Below are 19454 nucleotides of genomic sequence, written 5' to 3'. Positions count from 1 at the left end.
AAGATTGGGATAAATGAGAAGAAATCTAGATTTCAGATTGAAATAATAGAAGGAAGAACAAAATTATTATCAAAAATGTATAACCAGTTACTTGAGTGGGACACCAAAGATGAGGAAGTGAAGGAGGTGATGGTGAAGTGGGCAGTGGACTTGGGTTATAATATAGAATTTGACAAATGGAAGGCTTTATGGTGTAAAGGTATGAACTTCACGGCATGTACAACACTCAAGGAGAACATGTATAAGATGATGTACAGATGGTACATGACGCCGGTAAAATTGGATAAAATTTATAAAACAGGTGATAAAATGTGTTGGAAATGCAAGAGTAAGGAGGGCGACTTTATACATATGTGGTGGTCATGTGAGACACTTTAAAAATTTTGGGAATCTATCTATAATGAATTTTAAAAAGTCCTCAAATACACCTTTAGCAAAAAACCTGAAGCTTTCCTCCTGGGGATAATTGGCGAAGAAATTAAAAAGGAAGATAAAACATTTTTTCAATACGCAACAGTGGCTGCCAGAACCCTCATAGCACAGTATTGGAAGACATCTAAAATCCCAACGATAATAGAGTGGCAATCTAAACTATTTGACTATTTAGAACTGGCAAAATTGACACAGAAAATAAGAAATAAAAAAAGTACAAAATTTAATAATGAATGGGATAAATTTAAGTTATATATGGAAACAGAAATAAAAGGAAAATAAAAATGTTGATAAAAAACAAATATATATTTGAAAAATTCACAGTAGGTATGAGATAACGCTTACTACGTAAAAATTGCTTGAAAAATGAGACACTGCAGATAAAAAATATGATAACTTTATTCCGAAATCGAGATAAAGGGAAGTCGATGAGTGTTTGTCAATGTAAGTTGAGTTGCCTATGTTTTTATGCATTACATGTTTCGTTTTTCTTTTTTTTTCTTTTTTTCTTTTTTCTTGGCTGTGTAAGTATGTTTGTGATATGTATGATATGTATGTTAAAAAGCAATAAAAAATATTTTTTTAAAAAAAATGTCTCCAGCGTCGAAAAGCTTCATGAATTGCAAGCAGTTCCCGGTCATACACCGTGTAGTTCTGTTCTGACTTGTTCAGCTTCCTTGAAAAAAAAGCGCACGGCCTCCACTCGGACTGATTTCCCGTCTGAAGCAGTACGGCCCCCACCGCTCTGTCTGACGCGTCGGTCTCCAGCCTCATAGGCTTCTGCAGATCCACGTGTAAGAGCTGCTCTTCCGAAGCGAACGCCCTCTTTAGCCTTTCAAAGGACTGCTGTGCCTCTTCTGTCCATTCAAACTTCTTTTTGCTGCTGAGACAATCGGTGATGGGTGCAGTTAAGTGGGCGAAGTTCTTGATAAACTTCCTATAGAAGTTTCCAAACCCCAGGAACCTCTGCACGTCCTTCCGGTTCTTGGGAGTCTTCCTTTTTTTTAAAAAAAAAATATTTTTATTAGTTTTTTACACAAATAAAAGACAATACAAAACAAAACAAAACACACACATCAAAACATACAACAAAAATTGACTTCCCCATGCCTTCCTTTCACCACATCCTTATTTTATCATATTTTCAAGCAACCCTTCAGTCAATTTTAATCTCTTTTAAATTTACTTAAGATTTAGCATTTACAGCTGTAATTCTTGGTTTCTCACCCCTTGACATCTTATCAGTCCACAATTTTACAATAGTTTTTAAGATATATTTTAAATTTTCTCCAGTCCTCTTCCACTGTCTCTTTCCTCTGGTCACGGATTCTGCCGGTCATCTCTGCCAGTCCCATGTATTCAGTCACCTTCGTCTGCCATTCTTCCAGAGAGGGTAGTTCTTGCGTCTTCCAATACTTTGCCAACAGGATTCTTGCTGCTGTAGTTGCATACATAAAGAATGTCCTATCTTTCTTTGGTACCAATTGGCCGGCCATGCCCAAGAGGAAAGCCTCTGGTTTCTTTACAAATGTCCACTTAAGGATTTTCTTAATTTCATTATATATCATTTCCCAGTAGGCCTTAATCTTTGGGCAGGTCCACCAAAGATGGTAAAAAGTGCCTTCAGTCTCATTACACTTCCAACATTTGTTATTGGGCAAATGGTAGATCTTTGCAAGCTTGACTGGGGTCATGTACCACCTATAGATCATTTTCATTATATTCTCTTTCAAGGCAGTACATGCCGTAAATTTAATTCCAGTGGTCCATAACTGTTCCCAGTCAGCAAACATAATATCATGACCAATATCCTGTGCCCATTTAATCATAGCTGATTTCACCGTTTCATCCTGTGTATTCCATTTCAGCAGCAAATTATACATTTTAGATAGATTCTTAGTATTGGATTCTAGCAATTCTGTTTCTAACTTTGACCTCTCCTTCTGAAAGCCAAGTTTCCTGTCCTGCTTAAATGTCTCATTTATCTGACGATAATGTAACCAATCTCGAACTTTATGCTTTAGCTTCTCAAAACTTTGAAGCTTCAACTTTTCACCATCTTGTTCTAAGATTTCACAGTATTTGGGCCAATTAGAGTCCATGTTAAGTTTTTTCACTGCCTTTGCTTCCATTGGTGACAACCACCTGGGGGTTCTACTTTCCAATAAATCCTTATATCTATTCCAAACATTATACAGTGCTTTCCTTACAATATGGTTTTTGAAACTTTTATACACCTTTGCCTTGTCATACCACAAATATGCATGCCAACCAAAACTATTGTCATATCCTTCCAAGTCCAAAATGTCTGCATCCTCCAGAAGTAGCCATTGCTTCAGCCAGCAAAATGCTGCTGATTCATAATAAAGTCTTAAGTCTGGCAGGGCAAAGCCCCCTCTATCTTTCGCATCAGTTAAAATCTTAAATTTTATCCTGGGCTTTTTGCCCTGCCAGACAAATTTAGATATATCCTTCTGCCACTTCTTGAAGCAGTCCATTTTGTCTAGGATCTGCAACGTCTGGAACAAAAACAGCATTCTCGGCAATACATTCATCTTGATAACAGCAATTCGGCCTAACAAGGAAAGTTTCAGCCTAGATCTAGATCCTTTTTTACTTCTGACCAACATTTTTCATAGTTATCTTTAAATAAGTTCACATTTTTAGATGTTAAATTTACCCCCAGGTATTTAACCTTTTTTGCTATTTCCAACCCAGTTTCACTTTGAAACCTATCTTTTTCTTCATTTGTTAAATTTTTTCCCAGCACCTTTGTTTTCTGTTTATTTAGTTTAAATCCTGCTACCTGGCCGAATATCTCAATTAATTCTAAGACTCTTTTGGTACTAGCTTCTGGCTGTTGCAAAGTTAACACTAAATCATCTGCAAATGCCCTTAATTTGTATTGTTTGGCTCCGACCTGTATTCCTTTAACCAGCTGGTCCTTTCTTATCATATTTAACAAAACCTCCAGGACAGATATAAAAAGTAGAGGAGATATAGGGCATCCCTGTCGTGTCCCTTTCTCTATTGGTATTTCATCCATTACCACATTGTTCACAATTAGTTTAGCTCTTTGTTCAGAGTATACTGCACCTATACCATTTTCAAATCCTTGGCCTACCCCCATCCCATGGAGATTCTTCTTCATAAAATTCCAAGAAATGTTGTCAAAGGCTTTCTCCGCGTCCACAAATATTAAAACTGCCTTTCTGTTAATGTCCACCTCCAGCAACTCCAAAATGTCTATAATGTTCCTCACATTATCTGACATGTGTCTCCCTGGGAGAAAGCCTGTTTGATTCTTATGAATCTCCTCCACCAAAACTCTCTTAAATCTTTTCGCCAAAACGTCTGCAAAGATTTTATAGTCCACGTTCAAGAGTGATATAGGGCGGTAGTTCTTAACTTGATGTTTCTCAGTTTCTGTCTTCGGTATAAGTGAGATGAATGCTTCTTTCCACGATTCGGGAGCCTTTTTCCCCTCTAATATTTGATTGCATACTTCCTTCAATGGTTGTATTAACCATTCCTTAAGAGCTTTGTAGTATTTCGCAGTCAGACCGTCTGGTCCTGGTGATTTCCCCAATTTCATATTCTGGATGGCACCCTCTATTTCTTGTTCTGTAATTTTTTCATTCAAAATCCTTTTGTTTTGTTCTGAAATCTTTGATAATCCATATTTTTTGACGAATTCCTCTATTTCTTGTTCGTTTGTAGGCCCTTGTGCATACATTTTTTTAAAGAAACTTTGAAAGCAGTTACTTATTTCATTTGGTTTGTTAATAAGTTTCCCATCTATTTCCAAGGATGTCACAGTGTTTAGCTTTTGTCTCTTTTTCAGTTGCCATGACAGCAGTTTTCCACATTTATCTGCCGATTCAAATGTCTTTTGCCTCATTTGCTTTATCTTCCATTCTATTTCTTGATTCATCAATTCCATGTATTGCGTCTGATAATATTTTATTTCTCTTAAAATCTCATGAGACTTTGGTTTAGATCTCAATTTCTTCTCTCCTTCTTTTATCTGGTTCAAAATCTTTTCCTTCCTCTCATTTTGTTTCTTCCTCTTTATAGAATTCTGCTGAATTAGGAATCCACGCATCACGGCCTTACTTGCGTCCCATACTATTCTTTTTTCCACCTCCGTTCTCAAATTTATCTCAAAGTAGTCCTTCAATATTTTTGGGGCCTTTTGGTAGATTTCTTCATCTCTAAATAGGGTGTCATTCATTCTCCATCTAAAGGTTCCAGCCGTTGTTAATTTCATTTCCATCTTAACTGCATTATGGTCGGAACAGGTTTTTGTGCAGATTTCTGTTTTTTTCACTCTTGGTGCCAGATTGCTAGAAATCCAAATTTGATCAATTCTAGTCCAGGTCATTTTTGCTTCAGAGAAGAAGGTCCCCTCTCTTTCCAGAGGGTTCCTTGTTCTCCAAATATCGATCAGGTCCATGGTGTCAGTCAGTTCAAAGAAAGTCTTTGGTAGTCTCCCGTCCTTAGATATTACTTGTCTTTGTGCTTTGTCCATATTTGTGGAGACAACTCCGTTGAAATCGCCCATCAATATAATTTTAAAGTCCATAAAGTCCATTAAAGTCTCATGCAACTTCTTGAAAAACTCTGCCTTCCCCTCATTGGGTGCATACACTCCAACAATTAAAATCTTTTCTCCTTGAATTTGAATTTCTACTGCCAGGTATCTTCCTTCATCATCTTTAAAGATCATTTTTGGTTCCCATTTTTCCTTGGCGTAGATCACCACCCCTCTTTTCTTAACTTTGTCTGAGGAAACAAATTCCAGTCCTAATCTCTTATTTATCAAAAGTTTCCTGTGTATCCTGGCAATATGGGTTTCTTGCAAACAAATTATGTCTAGCTGTTCTTTCTTTAATATATGAAAGACTTGATCTCGTTTTCGGGGATGGTTTAGACCATTACAGTTCCAACTCAGAAGTTGCAGGGACATTTTTGTTATTGGGTATTTTCCCCACCCACTGCTCCAAGTTCTTGTTCCTCGTCAGTCGGTGCTGGGTTCAATCCAAACGATAGGTTTGCAATGTCCGGTATTTCCCTCTCTCTCACGGTTCCTTTCTGAAAGTCCTCAAAGTTTCTCTCCAAAAAATGTTCTTTGTCTTGAATTGTTTTTATTTTGATTTTCTTCCCTTTGAAGTTGAAGGACAGCCCTTGTGGGAATTCCCACCTGAATTGAATGTTGTTTTGTTTCAGTAGGTCAACTAAGTCTTTAAATTGTGTTCTCACCTCTAAAAAATATCTGGGAATATCTTTAAAGATCTGTATTTGGGAATTTTTAATAACCAGTGCCTTCTGGAAGCGTAGGTTCAATATTTTGTCTCTTTCTTCCTTGGATCTAAGGGTAATTAAGCAATCCCTTGGTTTCTTGCCTTGCTTTCTGCCAATCCGGAAGGCTGTAGTTATTGCGAAGTCCTCTTCCTCTCCCTCTAACTCATCACTCCAAAATTCTTGGAACTTGTCTGTAAGAAATTCCCCAAGCTTGTCCTCTTCCTCCTCAGGTACCAATCTCAATTTCAAATTCTTGCCTTTCCTCTCCAGTTCCATAAGAGCCAAGGCTGCATCATGTTCATATACTTTCTTTGCAATGGGAACAAATTTCCCTTTAGTTTCCTCGGCCGTGCTCTTAGCGCTCTCGGCTATTCTCCTTGTTTCTGTACTTTCCTGGATTAGACGATTTATAGAATCTGTGTTAGACGATATTGTCGTTGTGTTCAAATCCAGTCTTGTTGTCAGTTCTGTCAATTTTTTAGAATTCTCTGTGGACTGCTTGGTGAGTGCTTCTAAGGATTCATTTATCCTGAGTAAGGCCTGTGTCATGGAATCCATTGATACTGTTGTTGCTCTTTCCTGTGCAGCTGATGCTCCTGATGTGGAGCCTCTTTTCTTTTGAGCTTGCTTTGCTTTGGATCTTGTTGATATTTCATCCAGTGGACCGCTCATATCTCAAGGTCGTTCCCACAGGAACAGCTGCAAGTGGAAAATCCCACTATTTCTGCCTCAATACGACAGTCTCTCTTTTAGACCTCTAGAGGGAGTACATTGTATCCAATACAAGAACAAAGAAACAGGGCAAGACGTAGCCATGCAAAGTTCCAAAAGTGAAAGTCCAAGTAAAGACCCTACTTTGTTGCAATTTCAGATGTTACAGTTTGTGTCCACTAAAGTCCCGTTATTTTATCTCAGATAAATCTTACTTTGTATCCACCAGCTAGTTTGACAGTTCACTCCCAGGCGCTCACTGCCCCGGCAGCCTGGCCAGAGGTGTAGACAGTGGAAAGTTTCCGTTTCTAAACTCCTTTCTTCGAGCAGATAAAATCAAATCAGTTTTCTTCCCCCCTCTCCTGCTCAATAGGGGGGAGGTCCTCTTTCGATGTCAGGTTAACGAAATTAAACAGCATAAATACGTTCCCTTTAAACACAGCTTACTCCTTTCGTTGCTCAGTCAGTCATGCAGTTCCGGGAGGCAGACTTCCTTAATTTTTGCCTGACCCGTTTTCAGCCTAATCTTCTTAATTTTTAAAGTCCCGTTCACTTTATTTGTCGATCTTACTCACGGGTGTTGTTGCCAATCGGTAGTTTCAGGAAGGAATCGGCGCTCTCCGTCAATGGCGACGCGGCTTCGCTCCGTGGGCTGGGTTGCGATCCTCCGCACCGCGCTCACACCCGATGCCGCTCCGGAGCCTTTAAAAAGGCTCTTTCGCGATACCGGGGGGCGCAAAGGTGCCCACCGAATCTCCTTGCTCACAGGCTTCAGCACCTGTGATTTTAGGGGTCCCCCACTCGCCGTAGCGGGTCAGACCCGAACTCACGGAGCAGTCCTGCTTCAGAGCTTGAAGCAAGGACCGCCATTAACGCTGGCGCCGATCGGAAGACTCGCAGAAGGGAGCGCCAATGGCCAGGGCAAGGGGGGTGCCAAGGGGGACACCCCAGAAGGAAGGGGCCAGCGGGGACTCCCAGAGCAGCAGTTGGAAATCAGGACCAGCTTCCCCACCAGAGCGCAGTGGGGGGGAGGAATCCCAGGCATCGGGACCAGTGTTCCCACCACCAGCGAGAGGAGATGAGTCAGGATTGACCACGCCTCCATCGGAGAGCGGGGAAACGGTCGAGAGGAAGGTTGCCGGCTGGGCGCGCGCGCCAAGTTCAAATGTACAGGCGAGCGGCACAGCAGATAGCCCGGATAGGGAGCCAGGTCCTAAAGCCCGCCGAAAGGAGGGGCAAGAATCAGGGGGGTCAGCGTCAGAAGAGTCCAGAAAGGAGGAAACCCCAGGGGGCAGAAGGACCCAGAGGAGGAAAGAGCAACGGAAGAGGTGGAGTAAGGCTAGAGTCTTAAACTGGTGTACAGGGGGCGGAGACTCAGATGGAGCTTCGCTGGTCTAGCTTCTAGACGTAGAGCTGCACGCTGCGGTTTGGAAGTGGAAACTAATCGTCAATAAAGACTTTTGTACGTTATTACTGACTAGCGTTGGTCCTCTGTGAGCTGGGACCTAGAGGCAGAACATAAATCTGATTGAAAATAACTACAAGAACACATGGAAAGAAATAACAAAGGACTTGGATACTTGGAACAGAATACACCTCTCTTGGTTGGGGAGAATGGCTGCGATCAAAATGAATCTATTACCAAAATTACTCTTTTTATTCCAAAATTTACCGATAATTAGGGGAGTTTCACTATTTAAAGATTGGCAGAGACTACTTTCTAAATTTATTTGGCAAGGAAAAAGACCAAGGATTAAATTCAAATTGCTCACAGACCAAAAAGACAGGGGGGGATTTGCTGTCCCAAATTTACAGTTATATTATGAAGCAGCATGCCTTTGTTGGGTAAAAGAATGGATTGTCATTAAAAATAAAGATTTGTTAGATCTAGAGGGTTTTAACTTAAGATTTGGATGGCATGACTATCTGTGGCAGGATAATGGAAAGAAACATAAAGATTTTTCTAACCATATTGTCAGGGTTTCAGGGAGAGAAGAGCAGATGGGGGAGGAGACAGAGAGCGAGGGGGAACAATCCCAGAGAGATGAGGAGGAGGATGACGATGACCAAAGATCGTCCATGAGTTTGTCCAGTGAGTCAGAAGACTCCCAGAAGGGAGCCCCCCTGGTCAGACCAAAGGGGGACCAAGGGGGAAGCAGGGAGGAACAGGGGAGCGAAGGGAGAAGCCTCAGTAGGAGTAGGACACAGGAGCCAGCTTCTCAGCCGGAACGGAGTGAAGGGGGTGGAGTTACCAGGGTGTCAGAGGGAGCAGAGCGTGAAGGAGACAGGGGGAGAAAATCGGAGCAGGACGCTCAGCCGGAAGGGGTGGAGAGTAGCACCGGGAGCAGTGTAGCGGTCGAGAGAAAGGTCAGAAGCAACGTACGCGCGCCAAGTTCAAATGTAGAGGCGCGCGGAAGTGAGGAGAGCCCTGGGGAGGAGCCCGGCCCCAAAGCGAGAAGGAGGGGGGCGGAGGCGTCAGAGGATTCAGCCTCGGGCGAGTCCCGGCGAGGGGGAACCCAGGGGGGCAGAAAGACCCTGCGGAAAAGGAAGGAGAGGAAGAGGTGGTCCAGCACAAGCCTCTTAAATTGGTGCCGAGGCGGGACAGATTCAGAGGGTACTTCAGCGATCTAACGGTACAGACGTAGAGTCACAAAGATGGAATGTAAACGCAACCATGATCTTCAATAAAGACTTTCTGTAAATAAACCGGATTGGAATTGGGTCTCTTGTGAGCTGGGACCAGACGGGTGGCTCTGACACATATTATTAGAGGGCCACTGTTAGAAGTGTGGGAAAGGAATAAAAAATTATTGGAACAGAAAACCCCCTGGTGGTTATCACCAATCGATATACTGACAAAAAAGAAAATAAACACTGAAGGGGAAAGATGGACATATGAAGATCTATTAGTTAGAAATGAATCCGGGTGGAGAATCAGACCATATGAAGAAATAAAAAACAAGTTGACTGGCTGGATTCAATATCACCAAATTAACTCCATGTGGACGGAAGATAAAAAGATTGGGATAAATGAGAAGAAATCTAGATTTCAGATTGAAATAATAGAAGGAAGAACAAAATTATTATCAAAAATGTATAACCAGTTACTTGAGTGGGACACCAAAGATGAGGAAGTGAAGGAGGTGATGGTGAAGTGGGCAGTGGACTTGGGTTATAATATAGAATTTGACAAATGGAAGGCTTTATGGTGTAAAGGTATGAACTTCACGGCATGTACAACACTCAAGGAGAACATGTATAAGATGATGTACAGATGGTACATGACGCCGGTAAAATTGGATAAAATTTATAAAACAGGTGATAAAATGTGTTGGAAATGCAAGAGTAAGGAGGGCGACTTTATACATATGTGGTGGTCATGTGAGACACTTTAAAAATTTTGGGAATCTATCTATAATGAATTTTAAAAAGTCCTCAAATACACCTTTAGCAAAAAACCTGAAGCTTTCCTCCTGGGGATAATTGGCGAAGAAATTAAAAAGGAAGATAAAACATTTTTTCAATACGCAACAGTGGCTGCCAGAACCCTCATAGCACAGTATTGGAAGACATCTAAAATCCCAACGATAATAGAGTGGCAATCTAAACTATTTGACTATTTAGAACTGGCAAAATTGACACAGAAAATAAGAAATAAAAAAAGTACAAAATTTAATAATGAATGGGATAAATTTAAGTTATATATGGAAACAGAAATAAAAGGAAAATAAAAATGTTGATAAAAAACAAATATATATTTGAAAAATTCACAGTAGGTATGAGATAACGCTTACTACGTAAAAATTGCTTGAAAAATGAGACACTGCAGATAAAAAATATGATAACTTTATTCCGAAATCGAGATAAAGGGAAGTCGATGAGTGTTTGTCAATGTAAGTTGAGTTGCCTATGTTTTTATGTATTACATGTTTCGTTTTTCTTTTTTTTTCTTTTTTTCTTTTTTCTTGGCTGTGTAAGTATGTTTGTGATATGTATGATATGTATGTTAAAAAGCAATAAAAAATATTTTTTTAAAAAAAATGTCTCCAGCGTCGAAAAGCTTCATGAATTGCAAGCAGTTCCCGGTCATACACCATGTAGATCTGTTCTGACTTGTTCAGCTTCCTTGAATAAAAAGCGCACGGCCTCCACTCGGACTGATTTCCCGTCTGAAGCAGTACGGCCCCCACCGCTCTGTCTGACGCGTCGGTCTCCAGCCTCATAGGCTTCTGCAGATCCACGTGTAAGAGCTGCTCTTCCGAAGCGAACGCCCTCTTTAGCCTTTCAAAGGACTGCTGTGCCTCTTCTGTCCATTCAAACTTCTTTTTGCTGCTGAGACAATCGGTGATGGGTGCAGTTAAGTGGGCGAAGTTCTTGATAAACTTCCTATAGAAGTTCCCAAACCCCAGGAACCTCTGCACGTCCTTCCGGTTCTTGGGAGTCTTCCATTCTAGCACCGCCTGCACCTTGCCTGGGTCCATGGCTAAGCGTTTGTCCGACAACCTGTAGCCCAGGAACTCAACCTCTCGGGCGTGGAATTGGCATTTCTCCAGTTTGACCCACAGCTGGTGCTCCTGCAGCCTTTTCAGCACTTCCCTGACATCCTTAACATGCTGCTCCTCGTTCTCCGAGTAGATTAACACGTCATCTAGGAAAGCCACGCAATTCTTGTACAGCAGGGACCCCAACACGTGGTGCATGAAAGCTTGAAAGCAGGCCGAGCCTGATTGTAATCCGAAGGGCATAACTAAGTACTCAAAGGCCCCCAGAGGGGTGAACATGGTGGTTTTCCATTCATCCCCCTCCCTCATCCTTATCAAATTGTACTCCCCCCGAAGGTCCAGCTTGGTAAAAACCTTCCCCTTCCTTACCCTGCTCAAAATGTCATCAATTCTGGGCATTGGGAAGGTCACTGGTTCCGACACAAGGTTGACCCCCCTCTGGCTCTGGCTCTGGCTCTGGCTCTGGCTCTGGCTCTGGCTCTGGCTCTGGCTCTGGCTCTGGCTCTGATTCAGGGTCTCGCTCTGATTCAGGGTCTCTCTCTGGCTCTGGCTCTGGCACTCTATCAAGGACTGTTTCAGACTCAGGCTGTGGCTGTGGCTTTGCCTCTGTTTCAGGCTCAGGCTCTGTTTGAGGCTGTGTCTCTGTTTCAGGCTCCGGCACTGTATCAAGTACTGTTGCAGACTCAGGCTGTGGCTCTAGGCTGTGGCTGTTGCTCTGGTTCGGGCTGTGGCTCTTTTTCAGGCTCTGTTTCTGAATGAGGGCTTGGTTATGGCACTGATTCAGGGTCTCACTCTGTCTCTGGCTGTGTCTCTGTTGCGCCAAAAACGGTGGTTTGTTGTTGTTGTTGTTAGTTTCTTTCTGGGGTGGGACAAATGTTTAGTTGGAGCGGTTTAGCATAATTGTTTCTTGGTTTGTTTTTCTTTTACTATTTTTTTAGGTTATTGTATAGTTTGTATTTTGCTTTTCAAGGGGAAAGGGTCAGGGCTGCCTGGGAGGGGTCCTCAGCCAACAGAATGGCTGGGGCAGGTTCCCTACGGGGGTATGTACTGGAACACCCAATCTCTGTTATCGCGGGTGGGAGGAGCAGTTGCGCTAAGACCAGACCACGTCTTTACCGAAGATCTGGTTCTGACTCTGATTCTGATTCTTTGATTCTGGCTCTCTATCAAGGGCTGTTTCAGACTGCTCTCTATCAAGGGCTGTTTCAGGCTGTGGCTGTTGCTCTGGTTCTGGCTCTGGCTCTTTCTCAGGCTCTGGTTCTGAATGAGGGCTTGGCTCTGGCCCTGATTCAGGGTCTCGCTCTGGCTCTGGCTCTGGCTCTGGCACTCTATCAAGGACTGTTTCAGACTTAGGCTGTGGCTGTGGCTCTGGCTCTGTTTCCATTCTTATAATGCAATGTACACAAAACAATAATCCTCTCTTAGATTTTTTTGGGATCTCTTTATCTAAAATACTCATGTCACCATTACTTCCTCCACATCTCCAACAAGCATTCGCCAAATTTTTATACATTCTTGATCATCTGGAAGGAGTGAGGTACCACCTACGAGCCATTTTCATCATGTTCTCTCTTATATTATAGCTGGCTGTAAATTTCAAATTTCCATTCCATCAGTTTTCCCCATCTTTTAGCATAATTGGACGGCCCACATCTTGGGCCCACTTTATCATTGAAGCCTTAACCTCTTTATCATTGAAACCTTAACCTCCTCATCCATTACTTCGTAGTCTAAAAGAAGTCTATAGATTTTTGCGATTATTTTGGTTTTACTATTCAGTAGTTCTCTATCAAATCTTGAAGGCTCCTTTTCAAAACCTATCTGCTTATCCTGTCTGAACACTTCATTCACCTGGAAGCAACCTGGAAGTAATTCACCTCCTCCTCCCCCCTTAATATTGTGTTATAGATTATCCAGTTCTCTTTGATGTTGTTCCTTTTTTTAACAGCGATTGCTTCTAGTGGAGAGTTCCATCTTGGGGTTTTCTGTTCCAAATATCTTTTGTATTTTCCCCATACCTTATATATAGCATTTCTTATTATATGATTTGAAAAACTCCTATGCGTCTTTATTTTCCCATAATTAAGATAGCCATGCCACCCAAAACGGGTGTCATGACCTTCTAGATCTAAAATATCCCAATTTTTTAATAAATACCAATCTTTCAACCAGAGAAGACATGAGGCTTCGTAATATAGCTTCAAATCCGGTAACCCGTAGCCACCTCTTTCTACAGTATCTATTAATATCTTATGCTTTACTCTTGGTCCTTTACCCTTCCACAAAAATTTAGAAATTTCTTTTTGCCACTTGTTGATACTGCTGGTCTTTCCTGTAATTGGAATCGTTTGGAATAGAAAGAGTAGCTTCGGTAAAACTATCATTTTAATTACCGAAATACGGCCCAGGAATGATAAATTTAACCTTGTCCATGTCTCCAACTGTCTTTTGATATCTTTCCAACAATTGGTATAATTATCTTCTTATAAGTTAATATTCTTTGGTGTTATCCATAATCCTAAATACTTGATTTGGGGGTAGATTTTAATGCATATTATTTGTTCTAATTCTGCTTTTTCATCTGGCAACATATTTTTAACTAATAGTTTTGTCTTGTTTAAATTCATTTTGAACCCCGCAACTTTACCGTAGCCATATATTATTTCCAACGCCTTTCTTAAACTCTGTTTTGGTTGCTCCGTAGTTATAATTAAATCGTCAGCAAATGCCCTCATTTTGTAACTTCTATTTCCCAGCATAATCCCTTTTATTTCTTTTTCTTCCCTAATTTGTTTACATAAAACTTCCAATGTTAATATGAAAATTAAGGGGGATAGTGGGCAACCTTGTCTGACCCCTTTACTGATTTCACACTCCTGTGATAAATTTCCATTGATTATGATTTTAGCTTTTTGTTTTGATTATATTGCTTCAATCCCTTTTATATACTGTACTGTATACCAAAATCCATATGGTGTAATAGACCTTTCATAAATTTCCAGAATACCCTGTCAAAAGCCTTTTCTGCATCTATAGCCATTAAGACAGCCTTCTTTTCTATTCTTAAGTCTAAATACGCTAATAAGTTTATAATGTTTCTAGTGTTGCTATAAATGTGCCTCCCGGGCAAAAAGCCAGCTTGGTCATTGTGTATCATCATCTGGAAGACTTTTGTTGATCTTTCGGCTAAAATATTTGCCTATAATTTATAATCGTTATTTAGAAGTGCGATAGGCCTATAGTTGTTAATAAGTAGATTGTCCATTCCCTGTTTTGGAATTAATGCAATAAGGCTGTCTTTCCAAGAATCCGGCATGGTTCCATCTTTTAAGATACTTCTTAATGGGTCAGACAGTAATTCCTCAATTTTTTTATAATATATTGCCGGTAGGCCGTCTGGCCCTGGTGGCTTTCCTATCTTTGCTTCCTTAATTGCTCTTTGAATTTCGTACGATGTAATAAGGGCATTCAACAGTTCTTTTTGTTCTTTAGTAAGTTTCGGAAGACAGTTGTGTTCTAAATGTTCTTTAACTTCTTCTTGTTTCATTTCCTTCCTTATAGATTTATCCTTATCGTTTCTCTATTTCTTTAGGGTTGTTTATTATTTTGCCTTTGCACTTAACTCTATTTATAAGCCTTTCTGCCTCTCTCTTCTTTAATTGCCATGCTAATAACCAGGCTCAGGTTCTGTTTCAGGCTGTGTCTCTGTTTCAGGCTCTGGCGCTGTATCAACCACTGTTGCAGACTCAGGCTGTGGCGCTATGGCTGTAGCTGTGGCTCTGGTTCTGTTTCAGGCTCTGGCACTGTATCAAGCACTGTTTCAGGCTCAGGCTCAGGCTTCTGCTCTTTATTAGGCTTTGTCTCAGTCTTTGGCTCTAGCACTTATTCTAGCTCTATTTCATTTTTAAAAAAATATTTATTAAAGTTTCAAAAAAGTTACAAAAATGAGAAAGAAAAAAAGAAAAATGAAAAAAGGATACAAAATACAGAAAAATAAAAGCAGTTTAAAACATTTCCATGTCTTATCTTTCATTGACTTATTTCCCTGACCTTCTCACACCTCCCTTTTTTGTACTCTAGTTCACTTAAGTATTCCAGCAAATCCTTTCCAACTTGGTTTTTATCCTAATAGTTTATCCTAATGTAGTATAATATTACATTCTGATCTTTCAACAGTTAAAAAATCAATTTTTACCTAATCTTTTGTATCATTTCTGCTAATACCACATTACTTCATTCCAACATCCTTCTAACATTCCTGAATTTTACAATGTTTCTGTAGATAAACTTTAATTTTTTTCCAATCTTCTTCCACCAACTCTTCACCTTGGTCTCGGATTCTGCCAGTCATCTCCGCCAGTTCCATATAGTCCATCACTTTCATCTGCCATTCTTCCCGGGTGGGTAAATCTTGTGTCTTCCAATACTTTGCGATGAGTATTCTTGCTGCTGTTGTTGCATACATAAAAAAGGTTCTATCCTTCTTTGGCACCATTTTCATTATATTCTCTCTTAAGGCAATACTGTTGGTTTCTGCTTTCTTCTCTGTGCAGCGAAGTGCTTGTCACGAGACAGGTTGTTTACATTCCACAGTAAATGCACTGTTGGTTTCCCACGGGAAGAGGAGACTGGATGTGACGTACACTGGTTTCCTGTTTTTCACAGTTCTCTCGGAGTTCTTTGTTTTCCGAGGAGAGAGGGGTTGCCTTTCTGCTCTAGCCTGCTTGTAATCTCTCAGCATTGAAGTGTAAATAAACTAAAACTTAAGCATGTAGCATGTACTACTCATTATTCTGCTGTGTAAAGGACTCTGCACAATCAACATTTTTGGTCCTGGGCCCAGAAAAACGCGATCAATCTGACGGATGGACTCCGTGGGTCGAGTGGGAGTTCCGGCAAAGGAACAGAGAAACGGACCGGTCTTATCTTCTCTGCGTCAAGTTGATTGATTGAGAGGTATGTGCTCATGCTCCGGGCAGCCTGCCAGCTCCTAATTAATGGCTTTATGGCTGGACTTTGAACTTTTTAAGGCCGTTTGCCACGGCACAAGCGTAGAGGCTTGGGGGAAAGCGAAAGTAACATTTAAAAGTGCCTTTGGAATGAGGTTTGAAGCAGCAGAGAAGCAGCTTGTATAAAGCAGCTTGATTTAAAGCAGCAGAGATGATGCAGAAGGCTAATGCCAGAGTCATGATGGCTAGCTGCAGAAGGCTGGCTGATGCAAGTGGGGAATCTGATGCCAATCAGCCACATGCTCAGCTCAGAGTAGCCTGTGATACTGCCGTGATTCTGAATGAAGCAGACCGCCAGGGTGATAGCTGCATGGGTAAGGGGAAGTCTTCACAGACGTCATCCCAGAGTGCAGTGGAACCACCAGATGGCGCCAAAGCTTTGAAGGCAGTGAAATGCCACTCATGTGGACGTCTAGGCCATATGAAGAGGGAATGCAGATATCTCAGGGCCAAGACAGAGCAGCGCAGCGGAAGCTCATCGCGTGGAAAAGGCCAGAGCAAAGGCAAAGGTCCGGTGTCCAGGACAACGCAGCACAAGGCAATGGTCTCACGCTTCACACCAAAGGTTGCAAAGGTCCAGAAGACGTCTAGATCTTTCTTCGTGGTGGATTCGGCTGCAACGCATCACATGTGCAACGATAAGCGACTGTTTGTGTCTTTTACACCGCAGGAAGGTGCGATTCACCAGGCGGATGGCAACACGATCCCCAGTAAAGGCTACGGAACTGTTGTTCTTCACAGTTTGGACTTATCGATACGAGATGTGCTTTATGTACCGGATGCCAAACATAATCTACTCAGCGTTGCGCAGCTGAATGAACGGAACATTGACGTTTCCTTCAAGAACAAGAAGTGCACCATCACAAAGAAAAACGATTATGTATTGCATGCTGAATATGTTGATCGTTTGTTTGTTTTGTATTATGATGATGTTGTGCAGGATGAAACTTGTTGCATTGCAGGTTCTAACAAAAGTTTGCATGCAGAATGTATTCACGATTTTCACCGAAAATTTGGTCATTTGCATTTTGAGGCAGTATCTAAAATGCCTGCCTTGGTTGAAGGTATGACTATTAAACCCTGCAGGTACCACATGAAGTGCAAAGCATGCGCAGCAAACAAGGTGAAAATGGCTGTGAAAGGTAAGGTGTCTAGTAGGCAAGCTACAGAACCATACCAGGTTGTTCATGCTGATTTGGTTGGACCACTAGCGCCCTCTTTGGGTGGAAATAGGTACTTCATGGTTCTCATTGATGCATTTTCCAGGTATATTTATGTGTACAATCTCAAGCAGAAATCAGAGGCTTTTCCTAGGTTCAAGGAATTCTGTGCTTGGTTGGAAAATGTGCATGGTAAGAAGATAAAGATTCTTTTCACTGATCGCGGGGGGGGGGGAATTCACTTCTCAGCAGTTTGAAGCTTTTCTGACTGAGAAAGGAATTCAACACGATTTGTCTAGTCCTCGCTCGCCATGGCAGAATGGACTTTGCGAGAGGGCAATTCAACCATTGCTTCAAGGGTTAAAAACCTTGCTGCATGATGCCAATCTTCCAGAGAGTTATTGGGCCGAATCTCTCTCGTGTTTTGTTTACAGTTACAATCGCAGGTTATCTTCAGCGATTGGTTGTACCCCCTATGAGAAGATGTTTGGCAAGAAACCATACATCAAACACATGAAAATTTTTGGTTCTGACATGTGGGTTCACTCACCACAAAACTCCAAGTTAGACAAGCGTGGATTGCATGGTATCTTTCTAGGTTATCAGAAAGGTTCTTACAGAATAATGATGTCTGACTCTAAGACAATTAAGCTCACAAGAAGTGTTGAGTACAATGCAAAGTGGGGGAGAATGTGGGAATTTTTCAATGTTATCCTGATGACAGTAATGAGACTGAGGATAGTCAAAAGCAGCCACAACAACCCACACCCACTGATGAAGGTTCTGATTCTGAGTCTGAAACTGAATCGGGTGATTCAGAGGATTTCAAGAGTGCGAAAGCCTCTATGCGACCCTCTGAAAGCTCTGATCAAGAATTGGAAGAACCATTGTTCACAATAGGTCACTTTTCTCCTAAGAAGGAAGAGGAAAGTGTTGAGGACTTAAGGCTAATTCGTAGGTCACAGAGAGCCACAAAAGGCAGACCTCCAAAGAGATTTGCTGATGAGTTTGCTAAGATAGCAGTAACAGCTGTTAAAAGCTCCAAGAAGGTATTTGAACCTTCAAGTTTCCAAGAAATCCAGGATTTGGATTCAAAGGAAGCTGAGCCATGGTTAAATGCCATGAAGGCTGAGCTTGATTCCTTAGAAAGGAACAAGACTTGGGAACTAGTTCCAGTAGTTCCAGGAATGAAACTGCTTGGAAGCAAATGGGTCTTCAAAGCGAAGACAGATCAAAATGGCAAGATAGTCAGACACAAAGCCAGATTGGTAGCCAGAGGTTTTGCACAGGTACCAGCTGAAGACTATCACGAGACCTACTCACCCACAGTGAGGTATGAGAGCATTAGGCTTATGCTCAAGCTAGCTGCAGAGGAAAATCTACACATTAGTCACCATGATGTGAATACAGCTTTTTTGTACGGATCTCTAGGTGAATCACTTTATATGCTTCCACCTGATGGCGTACAGGTAAAACAGGGATTTGTTTGTGCTCTGAAGAAGTCCCTTTATGGTCTCAAACAAAGTGCACGGTGTTGGCACACAAAACTCACTGAAGTGTTGTTTTCTCTAGGTTTTCAGCAAGGGAAAGCTGATCCATGTGTATTTGTCAAAGAGGAGGGGCAAAAGAAACTGTATTGTTTGTTTTATGTTGATGATTTATTATTCTTTTGGAAAGATGTCACAATGTACAATAACGCCCTAGCTCAACTGAAAGAGCACTTTGACATGAAAGATCTTGGTGAGGTAAACAACTACCTATCTCTGGAAATAGAGAGAGATCAAGATGGTAACATTCTAGTACACCAGTCACGGAAAATTGCTGATGTGTTAAGCAAACTAAACCTGATGGATGCTAACCCTGTAGACACACCAATGACAACAGGTTATCAGGTAGAAGACACTGAAGAAGCATTTTCTGACACTACACTGTACAGAAGTGTGCTAGGCAAGCTAAACTTCATTGCCAGATGTTCAAGACCTGACATTGCTGTTAGCTGTAATTTGCTAAGCAGACAAGTCAACAATCCTAGTGTTAAGGATTGGAAAGCTCTGAAACGCATAGCGCGCTATTTGAAAGCCACTATGCATTACAGACTGAGATTTAACAATCAGAAGTCTGGTGGTCTTGAGATATTTGCAGATGCAAGTTTTGGAAGTGACACTACAGACAGGAAAAGTACGTCTGGAGTTTGCTATATGTACAATCAGGGTCTTTTTGATTGGTCATGCAAGAAGCAAACAACAGTTAGCTTAAGTACTTGTGAAGCTGAACTGAATGCACTGTCTTATTCACGTAAGGATTGTGAATGGTTGTTACAATTGTGCAAAGATATG

Source organism: Podarcis melisellensis (assembly GCF_964234715.1).
Source record: "Podarcis melisellensis genome assembly, chromosome: W".
NCBI classification, from domain to species: Eukaryota; Metazoa; Chordata; class Lepidosauria; order Squamata; family Lacertidae; genus Podarcis; species Podarcis melisellensis.
The sequence above is the reverse complement of the archived record's forward strand: the minus strand, read 5'-3'. Positions refer to the sequence as shown.